The following is a 16,012-nucleotide window of genomic DNA, read 5'->3' as shown; positions in this document are numbered from 1 at the left end:
CGTGACAAGCGTTGCACCTTTCAGAAGAGTATTAAATCATGCATTCGGTTTAAGTCCCGGGTAACCTCAGTTTATTTTTCATTACTCAAAGTGAGGATAATTCTGCTGTTGCCTATGTAAAACCTGCAAACCAACAGCACTCCTCCTTTCTGTCTGCGAAATGTTACAGATTATTGTAGCTCTGCACACATCTCTCTCTCAAGCCTCGGCTTTTTCCTTTGCTGCCCTCTTTTTCCCCTTTTGCTCTCTATATTTGTCTCAGCTGTGTCCTCACTCTTTCATCTCTCTCATTCTGCATTATGCACAAATCTCCCTGTTGTTGTCAGTCCTGGGCTCTAAGGGATGCACTGGAGAGACAGGTTGCGGATGAGAGAACAGTCACTATGCTTCTTCTCCTACCTGTGAGGGCTTAATGATAAAAATAGACCAGTGCTGGGAACATGAATATTTAACTTAATGCGGGCATCTTGTGTTTTTCTTTTTTTTTTTTTTTTTTTGGTGGGGGGGGATTACAGTGTTGCGCTAAGAGACATGGGCAGCAGTTGTAAGAGGTTAGTGGCCAGTTTGAAGCATGACCCCATTTTTATGTGTGACAAATTGAAACCATCAAGGGCAGTTTACCAAGCATGATGTGAAACCACATAACAGCACATGCATAAGTGTTAACAGCATATGATTACTTGAGAATACTGCTACCGTGCACTCAAAGCTTAAAGCACTGTGAATTTACTGTCAGAATTAGATATCTGTATGTGCATGCGTGTGTTAATGTTCATGTTGAGAACATGCTAATTGAGTGAGTGTGTCATTGCTCATCAACTCTCTAGCCATACATAGATAAAATACTATGAAATGCACAGTCAAAACAGTAGTTTTCACAGGACTCTTTGCAGTCCTTTAAAAGGATAAAAGAGTGCAGAAAGTCCTGCATCCAGGAGGATAAGTAGCAGGTAACTGCTGCTAATCAAATGATCATCACCAAGTGTAACCATCTCTATAAAAGCTGAGGTATTGGGAGTTTGTGTCATTGCGTTAACACACACCTTAATACTCCAGACCAGGAGTGGATGTCCCACTAAATTCCCCACAAGGTCAGACTCTATAATGCTCACAGAAACAGCAAATTATCTAAAGGCTACATCTCAAGTATGGATGTTTGGAAGAGTTGCCAGAAGAAAGTCTCTTCTCTCTAAAAATATTATTGGTATTATAGGACCAATCACCTCATAACAACTGTCAAGCATGGTGGTTAAGAGGTGAATGTGTGGGCTTGTTTTGCAGCCACAGAACTTGGAGAGTTTGCAGTCACTGAGATAACCATGAACTATGTATACCTGTTTTGAATTTGATTTCTCTGATCAAATGTGGATCATGTAAGAGGGCACTGATCCCAAGAGCACCAACAAATCAGAATTACCTAGAAAAAAAGAAGCATAATCAAGGTGTTGTAATTCCCAGTCAAAGTCCAGATTTCAACATGAATAAAATGCTGGGGCAGAACCTCAGCAGAGCTGTGCCTAACTGAAGGTCCACAAATCTCAATGAACTAAGTCAATGTTGTAAAGAGGATTAGGCCAAAATTCCTTCACAATGACATGAGAGAGTCATAAAGTCATACAGAAAATGATTACTTCACGTTATTCCTTCTAAATGTGGTTCCACAAGCTACTGAATCATGAGATGTACTTAGATTTTTTCACATGACTACATGGAGCCCTGTAAAAACTGTATGAGCATAGAGAGATATATAATTTGGAGACCCATGCAGAGTTGGATAAATGTCTCCCATCACTTAGTCTCAGCGCATCTCTGTTTCTGCCTGTCACTCACCCCTATCTCTACCTTTTTGTCACTTTGCTGTAGGCAGCATCTCTCAGGATAGGGCCTCATTCACACACACGAACACGCGCACACACAAAAATCCATCCTTTTCATCTGAATCATAGCCCTGCTAAGCTAGCTGTTGAACAACGTGAATAACTCTGTTTAGTCATCAGTGCTATGCAGGACAGTTCTTGATATCGGGGCCCTTTTGCCCCATTACAGTAGGAATGTCAGAGGCTGTTGCTGACTGCTGTCCCTCAGCGATGCTGCTGCTCTCCCTCCTTCTCTCAGGGCTGTGTAGTACTGTCCAAGGTGCTGATTTAAAGCCTTTATTACATAGCTGGGTTACAGCCTAGCAGAGTTGCATACAGCACCAGGGCAGAGCTGTTTGTGTTTGTAGGGGTGTATTATTGCACCACAAACCTTATAAACATCAAGGATGAAAGGAATTTACAGATTAGCCGAAGCTAAAAGTAAAAAAAAGAAATTGATGCATGTTGAATCACAAGCACGTTTACTTATTCATAAGTTGTCATACTTCTCTCCCACCACATTGTTAATTATCTGCAGCTTTCTCTCTTTGGAGCAGTGGAGAGGTGGAAGAGGATGGAATGCAATCAAGAGTTGAAGGGGAGGTGAAGTTTTAGTAATCCATTTGCAGCACAGAAATGGTTTAATGGCAGAGCATGCCTTACTTTTGAAGCACAAGAGGGGAAACTGTCACTGTCTGGAACATGGAGTGACGCAAAGAGATGCATTGCAAGTGGAGGGGGTTGAAAAGATGTTCATTTCCCTACTGGCAGGTGTAAAAATGGTGCCGTGTGTGTGTTTTGTTTTTTCTTTTCTTTTGTAGCTCATGTTGAAATGAGTGGTTTAACATATTTAAAACAGTGTGACAAATATCCATCTACCAAATGCTGTAAAGCTTCTGTCATCATAACAGTGATAAGCTATAGTATAAACGATCAGAATGTCAGAGCACTCATTGTTAAAGTGTATTATTAGGAAAAGCGTTTAGTGTTTTCATGCCTGATTTTCTTGTTAGCAAGCGAACATGATGTACCAAATGTTTATTTCTGTCTTTGTTTTTTTTTGTTTTATTATTATTTATGCATTCCAGTTGCTCATTAACATGTCAGTTCATTGTATTTCCTGTGGTTTAAAGAGTGATTGTTTTTGTTATGTGTGCATAATAGAATATTGCTCATGAGGTCTTCCCAGTCTCAGCAGGGCAGCACACAGCTGATAGGTGATGCTGTCTTTTCCACACTTATTTAGAAAAATTTGAAAAAATGTGTCAAAAGTTGTATTAACAAGATCGCTAAAATACTCAATATCAATTATCAGAATCAGAATACTTTATTAATCCCGAAGGAAATTATGGGTTACAGCAGGCAGCACGCTAATGGCGCATGCGCACTTACAAAGGAACCTATAAATTAGAATAGATTTGAAACAAAAGCTAATGTAATGTAAAGCTAATGTGTTTAGACAGTAATAATCACAAAAGCAAGAGGAGACGCAAACATTGCAATAAATATTTGTAGTTGTTACATAAGAATTTTTTTACATAAGAACTGAACAAATGCACATTTTTAAATAAATAAAGAAATGAATGCAACTGATTTCGTGACGTCCTCGGTTTGAATAAATTTCAGCTCAGCAGTAGACTTTAAAAGATCAGCTCGCATTAGGAAATACTAGGCTTGCATTAACAGTGACAGCGTTTTTTAATACGCACTGACGATATCTGCGAAAAGATGCAGCCATTGCGATATCAACCACTAGTTTTATGTTCTACTTTTTAAAAGTTGCAACTATGGCATTTTGGTCAGTGTCCTCCTAAAAAAACATGATTATTTCTGTTGTAAAGTTGGACATTTTAAAATAGGTGTCATTTTACCACAGGAGTGGATATTGACTGGTTTTTGAAATCAGACTCAGCCCTTCTTCTTCTGCCCTGCTTTAACATCCATAATATGGATAATCTAGAACTAAACTGAATTTCGGGGTGTTATGTATGTTACTCCATCTACAGTTTCATCTATTCATCCATTTCTCTATTGACAACTGCAGAATTTAGTGAACTAATTGATTAGTTAATTAGTTAATCAAGTAGTTTTTAAGCGAAAAATGCCACCTGTTGTCTGTTCAGTTTTTTCAGTTAGAAGGAATTTCTTCTTTCCCTTAATGGATGTGATGTGACTGTTGTTGGCTGTTAGAATTTCATAACAAAGTTGTTGTTTTTTAACTATGTTTTGACATTTTGCATAAAGTGATCTAGAGTGATTGAGAGGATAACCAGTAGATTATTTGATAATCAAAAATAGTCATTAACTCCATCCGTCTCCTCTCTGCACCAGTCTGTACTCTTGGTCCAGGCTGTGAATGGGGTTGTAATGATGTTTTAGTTATGGCTGACTGCATAATACTGCAAAACGCTCCCCGGGGCCCTCTCCTAGGGAAGCAGTTGTTGTGCATGCTCAACGTCATTATTCTCTGTCTACCCACTCTGCGACTTGTCTACTGTGAATGGAGAGTAAGAGGAAGCAGAAATGCACTGTAAGTGAGAGAGACTGCTGGCTAATACAGAACCACAGGCACTTGTTACTTGTAAAGGTGGCTCTCTGGGTGCAAATAAAAATACATTTTCAGTAGCTTAGTGCTTAAGTGTGTTATCTCCACATGAGTAAACAGACACATAGCCCTGCTTGCTTGCAGTATAGTATTCGATTGGTCAGGTTCAGTACTTAATTGCCATGTCAAGAAGTTAATAACATCGGAGGGAAGCGATGTATGCCGTACCCCTCATTAGACACTTGAGTGTCTTTAGGAAGGAGAAACTTTTAAAATTATACAAAAATACTCTTAACCAATTTATATATTTCCTATAGTTGTTCCCTTTTTTACATACCCATGCTAATTAATCATCGTTTTTATTCCTCTGTGTGCCACCACCATGGTACAAATGACACCTAAAGTCAGACATGGATACATAATAGCTTATGTTAAACTGAATAGGCTTTCTTATGGTTACCATCAGCAGTGGGTGTCCAGACATAGATATTCATTCATTTGGTTTGTCAATTAAAAACCAGGATGCAATCAGTAGTGATTGGTTCTGCTTCCTCAATGCTTGTTGTTGACTCATACCATTCTGGTGAAAAGCTCAGAGAAGTGTGTGCACATGGTGGTCCCATGAGCACACACACGTGCATATTTAAGACTTCACCATAAGTGATTCTCCTCTTGAGTAAACGTAGCTGATGACATAAATACATTCATTAAGTAGAGAGAATGTAATTGTAATATTACATTTCATCAGCACAAATCCCTGTTCAGCAACAAAAACAGCGATGGGAAAATTACAGGCTCCAGCGGACACTGAGGTAAAAGATTTCAAATGGATGAATGGTCTCGGAGAGAAATAGATGGCCGGTTTTATGGAGGGGAATAGGAGGTCACTGTACATGAAGGAAAGGGATGAATCAGCTAATCGAAGTTGAACACAAGAACTGTTATTTTCTCTCTCATCAGTTTCATTAAAATGAACTAGACTGAATGTTACTGGAAAACTCAGATATGTAAGAATAAAGTGAAGTAGGAATAAATAATTGCAAATACAATTTTTAAAGTAGAACATAATGTCCCTAAACATTTAGACATTTTGAAACACTCACAAGCAATAGTTTTATTATAGTCTTTTTATAATGCAAAAATCTTTTTGGAGCGTTAGACCCCGGTCACATAGGCCTAGGGAAAAAGTGTGTGTTCTGTGTCTGGTTGGTAAGTAGTTGCCGTGTCACTAGAACTAAACTGGTTGCATAGAGAGATACAGTTTCTGCATCTTGTGAGCGCTTTGGCAGGTTACTGGAATCACCTGTTTTAAGACCCAGACTTTGCAAACACTACTCTCTAGGTGGTAGTGAAGCTGTGAAATGTGCAGCACAAACTGGAAACGTTTGCCATCAAAGTAAATCTTCCACCTTTTGTAATGTTTTTGCTTTGTGTAAGGCACAGCTTTTAATTTGAATGCAAATACTCATTTACAGCACACTTTAACCTACAGCAATCTTGATGTTTGCCAACTGGTCTCCAGGCCTGTGTCACTAAGGTTTTAGGCAAGACTTTGGGAGGTTCCTTAAGCTTCCCTTAAATACAAAGAAGAACTGCAGTTCTTCAGTTAAAACAGCTTCCACGATCACGGTTTAACTGTTTTAATTATAATTGTTCTTCATCACCATCACCCACAATTAATTGAAAATCTTCTTTCCTGAAAAGTTTATTATCGTCAGTTTTGTTGTTTAGGGTTTTTTTTATATGTCGGTGATGTGTTTTCCTCCCCTTTCAGTCAGTCCAAAATCAATGAAGCAACATGAAGATGCTTTTAGCATTCTATTTAGTTTTAGGCTTTCATTTAAGGTCACTGATTTCACTCAAAAATAATATTTAGAGGCATTTGACGCATTCAGTTTTATGGAGCTGAATAACTGCTTTTCACCATTAATACCCCTCTGTTCAGCTAAAGCAAAATGTTCCGATTCACTCTGAGATTTTCAAAGGACCTGCTATAAAATGTTTGAAATACAAAGAAGGATTAGAGGAGATTGATGGGTATACAGCTATAAAAAGGGTATACAGCTGAATAAAACACTTCTTTTTGGTCTTTTTAACACGTTGCATACACTTCCGCAATGTAATGATGATTTAACACTTTGTCTGCAGGCGGAATTTGTTATTAATGGTCAGAGAGATTTGAGACTCTTCTCAGTACATGTAGTTTACTCAACAAAAGAAATCCACTTGGTTCGGGTGCACCAGTGTGGGAATCTGCACACCGCAGATAAAGTAAATCAAAAGCCGACAGTGCACACTCCACACCCCTGAGGGAGTGACACATTCTTGTTTTCCTCCGGCTTGTTATTTGAGAACCCAAGTCTTTGATGAGTCTCTCAATTTCCACGTTATCTGACATTAGTGTGAACCAACCTGTGCCAGGAGATGGAACCATAATGAAAAGTCACATATTGATTTACTCTCACTCATATAACTATTTGTGGGGTGTGAGGTAGTGTGTAGTTGAGACCGACCTCAGAAACATGATAGCCTCCTGTGCCGGTAGGACAGCAATCACAGCAGCATTGACTCACTACATAGATTCTTCCGTTTTGTCACTTGAGACCAAATAAAAGCTAAAGAACCCCTGTTACTACATCTGTGTGTGTGTCTGCATGTGTCGCAGCCTGGCTTCATCCCATTTTATCAAGCTGTTTTCTTTTGGCTCGAGAAAGAAAAATAACCAAGTAGATAATGTAGATTTCCATGGTTACAGTCTGACCTGCTGGAAATAATTTAGATATTTGCTAGATGTGCACCCTTTACACCGAAGTTAAATATGACATACAAAATACAGCACATACAGTCACTCATCAGTCAATACATATAAATAAATTTAAGTCACATTGATAAAGAATGCATTATTTCAGGTGATGAGTTTTACTGGTGTATAATTATTTATCTTTCATAGACGACATATTTTGCTCTTTTCAAGCTTACATGTTACCGCTGTTTCATGCCACACTCTTCATCTCCATAACATCCTTTCATCTCCCTTTTTATTGCCTAGGTAACCACCAGCCAACTTAAAAAATGTGCCCACTGTCATGAGCGTACGTGGAGTTTAGTATGGGAGTGTAAACTATGACTGTAAAACATGTGCACAATGTTTTTTCCACACTAATATTGGTGAAACAAAGTCTTATTGGCTGGTTTTAACGTCACCCAAGAGCAGAAAGAAGCTCATTATCATGACAGTGTTAGATGAAGCGAGGGGTGGAAGGATGGACATACATATATGTGTGTATTGGTGTGTGTGGGAGGATTCGCGGTTGCGTGGCATGGCATTGTGCGATTGCTGCATCTTTAAACTAGTAAGCAGCTTAATTTTTTGGTGGGTATGAGTGGGCAGAGGGACTGCAAGGCCAGCAGCGGAGGTTTCTGCAGAACCAAGAAACTCCTTGGATGAAAATCAAACACACAGACTTGTAATTGGGCAGGGGAAGGATGTTGGGGAGGGGCTGAGAGGGGGATCAATCGCTCTCAGGCTGCTTCATGTCCAGGATGGTCATTCTGGCCAGCCACTGGACTCTATTGTACACACACACACACACACACACACACACACACACACACACACACAGCATGTAGTGTCTGGGCTGGATGGGGACTACTAATGAGGCAGATGGACAGCATTATACTTTGCATAAGAACTTCAATGCACAGATTCTGGTTCTGATCATGCAAATGATAAGCTTAGATGATGTGAAAGCTTTTCACTGATTAATTACTAAACCAGTAATAAGTAATGAAGCTCATAAATGCAGAGGGAATACATTCAAAAAAGGAAAAACAGCAAATTCTGTTGAATTTCCTCTTCTCTTCATTGATTCGCTCATGCTAAATTTGCAGAATTAGGACCCAAATTCAGAATCACAGACAGATTGAAAGTAAAGCTAACCTTTAATTCCAGGCTGAGAGAAATAAAACTGAAACTAGAGACTAAAAAATACTAAGGAAATGCATGAAGATGAAAATGTCAACAATTCAACCAAGCGCTTTATAGAGAATATTGAATTTGAATAATAACCAAGAAAGAGCCCATAACCCTGGGTCCAAAACTGAGGATCATGACACCAACAATAGTAGGAGTATTTTGGAACTGGAGCCACACCGCTTAACAAGGTAGAGGGGGTGTCAGAGGTTAGGGTATCATCATAAGTGTAAGGATAGATGCCGATGTGTCTGTAATACTTTAATGTGCGTAGGTATTTGCTGAAATCAAAGTTTGCTTTTTGAAAATGTAAAATAACAATATTCTAATATTAAACTGCATGTAAAGTGATTGTATTTCACACTTTCTGTATCTAGTTGTACATGGATGACGTGAACACGACTGTGAAAACGCAACATGATTAACCTGTCAGAGCAAAATCAATACACAATAGATTGGAACAGATAGGTGTGGAAAGTAAATGTGCACTATAGTAGCAAAATTGTGATGATTATAATGGCTCTATATTATATATTATTATACTTGACAGGTGGTTTTACTTCTGAGAAAGAAGTTATTTCCTGTTAATCACTAATGAAAGTTGATAGGGAGATTTCCACTGATAGCTGAAATGTCACAGACGCTGCACCTCTCATTCATTGCACATCATGACATCCAGGTCCCTCTGTTTTATAAAGTCTGACACCTATTATAAATCTCCCCATTCGGTTGACTGGCCACATTAAAGCCACATTAAAGCCTAGTGGTCCAGTCTCAATTTTGACTTTAATGGTGAAATGGCCGCAAGTGGTGATGAAGTTTTAGTAATACTGTCTTTTCAGGTTTCCCGTTAGCTCTGGGGTCAGCAAACTTTAACACCCAAAGAGCCATTTGGACCCGGTTTCCACGCAAAAGAAAACACTGGGAGTCGCAAATACTTTTTGACATCTAAAATGCAGATAACACTATTTTTTTTTTTTTTAACTTTTATGCTTTGTGTGACCAACTAAGGTGTGTTTCTTATGAAATCCATGAAGTGCTACAGAGAAAATTACATTTTATTTATGTAATTAACACATTATGAACTCTTAAAGAAATATAACAAAAGGAAAGACACCCAGCTGAACTAAAATGATCCATGTAGCAAACAAAAACTGTTGTGAGCCGCCACCCTTATATCGCCTTTGGGCTTTTGGAGCCTTTTGATCTGGCTTTTGAAAAATAATTGAAAAAAAAAGCACTATGCTGCTAAAAAAATGAAAAATAGATATTTGCAAAATTCTGCCTAAATATGTATTTTACCTGGTTAATGTGTGTGGCGGGGCATGGTCTGCAGCGCCACATCAGCGCCACAGCATAGATATCACGTCTGTGATATCTATGCTGTGGTTGGTATGTGTCGGGCTGTGAGCTGAAAAGCTACAGCAACCATGTGTGAAAATGGTCAATAAAGAGATGCTGAAAAGCATGTTATGATATGATATGATATGATATACCTTTGTTAATCCCACAAGTGGAAATTTCATGTTCATGGAAATCGTCGTTTCTGGGCATTAGGGTGCCCAGAGCATCATTAGACGATATTAAAGTTTTTTAGTGGAAATGGTTTGGCAGGGTTTAGGGAAGGGTGGAGGGGATGTGTGTGGAAGTATAATGAAATGCAGAGAGCAGCAGGGAGCCTCAGAAGAACTTCTATCAGCAGCCTTGCCAGTGTTTTTATATTTTTATGTTTTTATTTTCTACATAATTTAAACCTTGATGAAGGGATTTGAGGCCTATATTTTTTTTATCAGAAACCACTATTTTCTTTATTCCAATTTAAAAAATCTAAATTCAGATTTTTGCAACTGCCAAAAATGCAATGAACATTTTTAACAGTAAGCATTGGTTATTATCCGGTTTCCTCTTCATCCATTGCTTGAAGTGACAGATCAATGTACAAGGATGTGGCTGGATTAGGGCCATTATGAATGGGACACAAAGAGCAAGACTATAATTTGAACATTTTCAATAGTGGGGCTATCACTGGAACTGTTTACGAAAATAGCCATTCATTGTAGAAGGAGGACAGCCCCCAAGATCCACCAGGAAAAAAAAAAGCTGTCCACAGCTAATTCTTTAAAACATGTACACAAAACAAGCTTATTACTTACCATCAACATCAATTAACTGTCTATGGTTCCACATATATATTCTGTGTGCATCTATAAATATCTTACATAATTTGCACCATTGTAACTTTCACAGAAAGATTTCCTCTCAGCAGCCACTCCAATGCCATTTAGGTATAGTTTCGCCTTCAGTTAAGAAGGTGGTTTCTCCCTGGGTCTATCCATCTTTTTCTAGTTGATAACTGTCAGTCAGAGTGTGTGGGGCTGATATGCCTATATGAATAGTATTTCCCATTTTGCCATGGCCCACAGAGTCTATCAGCATCCTCAATAAATGGAAATAAACCATCTGTCACTTGGCCCACTCCACAAGCGGTGACGTTGTGCCACTTGCCCCCCCCCCCTCCCCCTCCATCCCATCTTGGCCTTCAATTGGAACCCATTTAACTATTGTAACATAGGAAATGGAAGAACTTAACTGGAGAGCTTTGAGATTGGTGTTGTATGTGCTGCAGCATAAATAAAGAGGATTTCAGAGAATCAGAGGAATCTCAGTGTTTGATGTTTTATGTTTAGCAAGCAGCATTAGAGGGTGTACTGTCTCCATGGATTGCCAATTTACTGAAGTTTAATTTCATTTTTCGGTGCTTGACAAGATCTTTTACTGACTCGTCTTGTCTGGTCTTCTTCCTCTCACCCCTAACCGGAGATGGCCACCCCCTCCCAGAGCCTGGTTCTGCTGAAGGTTTCTTTCTGTTTAAAGGTAGTTTTTCCTTCTCACTGTGACCAAAGTACTTGCTCATAAGGGGTCATGTGATTGTTGGGGTTTTCTGTTTTCTCCGTGTTATTGTATAGTCTTTACCTTCCAATAGAAAGCTCCCTGAGGCAACTGTTGCTGTGATTTGGCGCTATATAAATGAAACCGAGGTACAAAAAGGGGAAAAGTCAATTCCATTCAAATGTAAATTTTCATTGTGCTTCAGTTTGGCTTTGTTTTTTAGGTACAACATGAAGGGTGTATGATAGTTGTAAAATTTGTCAACATCTCTGCACATTATACAGCTTTTGATGGAAGTTGGTATAAATGAAATGAACAACGAATGCAGTGACAATGGTTGTAGTTTGCAGCTTATTTTAATTCATAAAGGGAAAAAATCCTTTCTCTCTGTTGACAGCATTTCAGTGTCATTGTTGTCTGTTCTCCAAGACAGATTGGAGAAGAAGTTGCCTTTTCTTAATGCTGCATGATGGACGTGACACTTTCATTCAAGACACTTTTTGTTCAGAAGTGCATCTTGACTCACCTGCTAAGCGGCATGAAAGCAATCTGCTTCTTAAATTAGAAGTCCTTATGTTGTTTTTATTTTGCCTTGTAATGATCATGATCCATCAATGGAAGGTTTTCACCTAGCTCCATATATTCTTAGAAAACTTGAAACAGAAAGCTCTGTTTCTGTTTCATGTTTCACCTTTTGTATGGTTTTTTTCAATAGCTGTCAAGTGAAGCCTTTGCCCTCAGATCCATTTGCTCTATGTCCGTCTCTGAGAAAGAGACTTCTGCATGTATGCGCCCATCTGTGAGAGTAAGAGCTTTCTTTGACCTCTCTTCAGTAATCCCTGGACCTCTACTTGCATACTGCTGATCCCTCCTCATTTGCTATCTATCTGCTTCTTCTTTTCCCACCCTGTCATCTTCATCCAGGATGTCTTATTAAACCCAACACGTCCTAATCCCTTCAACCTCCTATTCAGCAGCTGTCTGCCAGATTGGTCATCTGTCAGCTACGGTTTTTGCTTAGTGCAGCCCAGGACCTCGGCTCAGCAGCTCTTTGTCAGTGCTGGGCCTAACCTCAAGAACTTTGTGCTGCCCATTCAAACACAAGCAGTTGTAGTTTGGGTTTTTGGGGTTTCTGATATTTGTGCCATTTAAAAGAAATAGTATGTTTATCCTTTTGAGGGTGAACATAGGGCTGGGCGATATGGCTTAAAATCCATATCGCAGTATAATTTGAAGCATGTGCGGTAACGATATATATCGCAATATATTATTTTCTTTTGTATAACGTATTTTACACATTATAAGGCCCACTCAAAAACCTTTAATTTTCTCAAAAATCAGAGAAAAGTCAGAGTATTACAGCTACCGTAGTCAGGAGCCTTGCGGAGTAATCTGGGTCCAAAACTCCGTCTTCTTCAGGTCCCAAAGTCAAACGAACACTGAGGCATTACTGAGAGTTAAAAACTGTCTAAATTCTTTCATCTTTAATAAAATGATCAGTGTTGCTGCTTTATCGGGTGTAACAATTAAGTTGGACATCCAGGCATCCATGAATACAGAATTTATTAAATTCAACGGAGTTAGAAGTTAGCAGGAAGTTAGCTCGCTAGTTTCCACCTAAACATGATATAGCATGTTCTGACTGAGAGATTAATAAAAAAATTAAAACGTACAGCTCTGCTATCACTTCCAACATAAATGAAGACAGAAAAGTAAACAGCAGTGACCTCTGTAGGGTTACTGAAATTGGACTAGCTGGTATATAATGATGTCCTACATGATCGCTTGCAAAACAGCTATGTTAGCATAACATTAGCACAGTAAAGCTGAAGGATGAACGCTAACCTTTTTCCACTCGATAAAATTTAACGTGAGGATTTCTGGTGGTCAGGGACAAATGCAATTGCATGGCAGGATGTTATAAACGGATCAAACTTCAGTCAGGAGAACAACTGAAATAATCCATCCACAATACAAGGTTAGTCATTAATATACTGCAACAACATGGGAATAGAGCAGCTGCGAGAGAATTCAGCATTAATTAATCAATGGTACAGAAGTGGAGGAAGAACAGTAATTTGCAGATGTTGTTGTGTTTGCAGCCGCTGCAATGCTTTCGACCAAAACAGGCGCAGCTTGTGCTATCGCGGTAGAGCGGTATAGTCAAAATCTCTACCATTGGCCAAATTTATATCGTTTCTACCGTATACTGTTTATACCGCCCACCCCTAGGTGAACATACAGTTTTTGCTGTCTGCTGCATACACTAGTCATGTCTTCTGGGATATCATTGGTGCAGCTTTTCACTCATTTGCCTAATTTCATTAAAGTCGATGATGCAGAAGGAGGGACCAAAGGAGCCTTTGATAGTTGATAAGCACAATGAGAATGACACAGTGATGAGAAAGAGACAGGGGGGCTCATGGGATGGGTTGGTACAATGGTGTGCTCCAGCACATCAAAGAATTCCTCAGCTGATCTGTCAGCCATCTTGTTTAGAGACATCTGCTAAGTTAGTTAACTTTAGAATAACACTGAGTACTTGTTAAGGCAACATGCAATGCCTTGTGGTTTTAATGCAATATCTATTTTTTAGGTCTTTGAACTCTGTCTGAAATTTCCAAAGAGGAGTGAAGCATTTTAGATGTTGAAGTATTTGTCAATCACACAGCAAGAAGTGAAGGACTGACATGACAGCCCCAGTAAAAGAGCCAAAAGCTGCGCATTTTTGGCAAAAAATAATTAGGTCAGCTATACAGTACTTTTATTGTTTCCATTGATTTTTTTTTCCCTTATGGAGACACTACAGAAAGGTTGTTACAGTTACCATCTGGTGCAGTTTATACCTCTAAACTTCTTTTCTTTTGGTAAATTTCTTTACAAAGACAAATGTTAAATAACATAGCAACTATTCAGATATTATCTTGAGATGTGTAAAAAAGGGTTATGTTCCACAACAAATGGGTTATGTTCCAAACAAACCTTTTACTGAAAATAAATATGGGGCGATCGTGGCTCAAGAGTTGGGAGTTCGCCTTGTAATTGGAAGATTGCCGACACTTCACCCGTTGCCTACTGGTGGTGGTCAGAGGGCCCGGTGGCGCCAGTGTTCGGCAGCCTCGCCTCTGTCAGTGCGCCCCAGGGCAGCTGTGGCTACAATGTAGCTGGGGTCCTTAGGGACTAGTAAAGTGCTATACAAATACAGGCCATTTACCATGAAGTGCTGCATTTTTAACTCTAACATATGAGTAAAACAAGAGTAAAAACATTTCTCATTTATGCATATTAAACTGTTGTATATAAGACCCATGATATATGTCATTGACACTAAAGCCTGCTTGCAAAATACTGCACAAAACCTGTCCAGAAGTCTGTAACATTACTTATCCTTATGGCTCCAGCACTGTCATATCCATAGGAGTTACAAATAACATATTGGCATGAGAAAAAAAATGACAGACAAGATTTATCATACACATATGCTCTGAATAATATTTTCATATAATAGAAAGATAATCTCATTAATTACAAACCATATATTTTGTTTTATTAAAAATCCCTTGCACAGGTAAACCTAGTGTTGCCATTTAATGATTTCCTCTGCTTTTGCTCTTCAAATGGAGGAAACGAGTTAAAAAAAGTGTGCCTGTGGCTTTATTATTTTACTTCTATGGCAGCTGTCATCCTCTGTTTTGGAGCAGAAAGCAACAGAGAATATTAATCTATGTTCTGTATGTTTTGGGCCTGAAGGCCCAACAAGGCCTATTGGTTCATGTTTGGCCAAATCATGTCTGACTGAATGAGGCCATCAGATTCATATTTGGGATTTAGTGTGGGAGGCTTTACAGTAATGCTTTCATGCTCAGACTACGGTCAGGTAGATCTGTGAACATGCACTTGTTGTTTAAGATGCCCACTGCTCGTGTCATTACTGCAGGCTCACTGCTTATACCGCTGCTCCTCTTTCAACTCATAAATATGGACACAGATGGCATCAAACAAAATATTACGCAAATATCTCTGCAGCCTCCAGGGTTACTAAATCTGAATAGTTTTGTAAACCCCAAAATCACTCAAGGCTCATTTACTAAAAACAACCTCTCTAGCCAGGTCCATCCATACATACATTAGTATAAGTGTTAGTATTAGAATTTGTATGTGTTTATCAGTCTGTACATGTTGCCGCAGTGAAAATCTTTCGCTCAGCTTCGCTGCTGCTGTAGCAACCAGGATCCATCCTGCCTCCATTATTCAACAACGCAAGCAATTGCCTCTAGAAGTGATATAGGCAGAAACATTGTCTCACGCATACAAATGTGAAGGTTAGCATGTCATCCATCCTCAAATGGATCACTTTCTCTGGCAATGAGACAAATCATGGTAGCGGGACTAAAGTGCCCCTCCACCCCCGTGAGTGAATGCATAATGGCACAGTCAGATGGACGTATACTCGACAAGTTATCTGTTCACCAAAAGCATAAGGAGGCAATGACTCTGCTCATTTCTGATAAGAGGCAGAGGAAACGATAGAGAAAGGGACTGCTTGAAACTCCAGCTTTTATCCTTGGCTGCATGGCCAGTTGCTATAGCAACATGACTTTGCATTCCTTTTCACCTGCCGTTTTTGATCAGTTCTCATTCTTGCCTCTCTCTCACCAACCTTCCTTTGTCCTGAAATGCCTCACCACTGCGGCTGACTTACCGTCACTCGTTTAGAGAAGACAGATTCCAGATCTGTCATGCCTGCAA

The 16,012-nt window shown here is 39.2% G+C and overlaps 1 protein-coding gene across 5 annotated transcripts in view; it reads left to right on the top strand.

The window, feature by feature from the left end:
- slc12a5a (solute carrier family 12 member 5a) overlaps positions 1 to 16,012 on the top strand; it is a 192,934-nt gene that overhangs the window by 85,994 nt on the left and 90,928 nt on the right. The gene's annotated exons all lie outside the window — the stretch shown is intronic.

This window comes from Copadichromis virginalis, linkage group LG5 (assembly GCF_057382275.1).
Source record: "Copadichromis virginalis isolate Kocher_CV1m ecotype Utaka linkage group LG5, C_Virginalis_male_GT1.1, whole genome shotgun sequence".
NCBI lineage: Eukaryota > Metazoa > Chordata > Actinopteri > Cichliformes > Cichlidae > Copadichromis > Copadichromis virginalis.
Note: the sequence above shows the minus strand (reverse complement) of the source record. Positions and strands in the feature narration are given on the sequence as shown.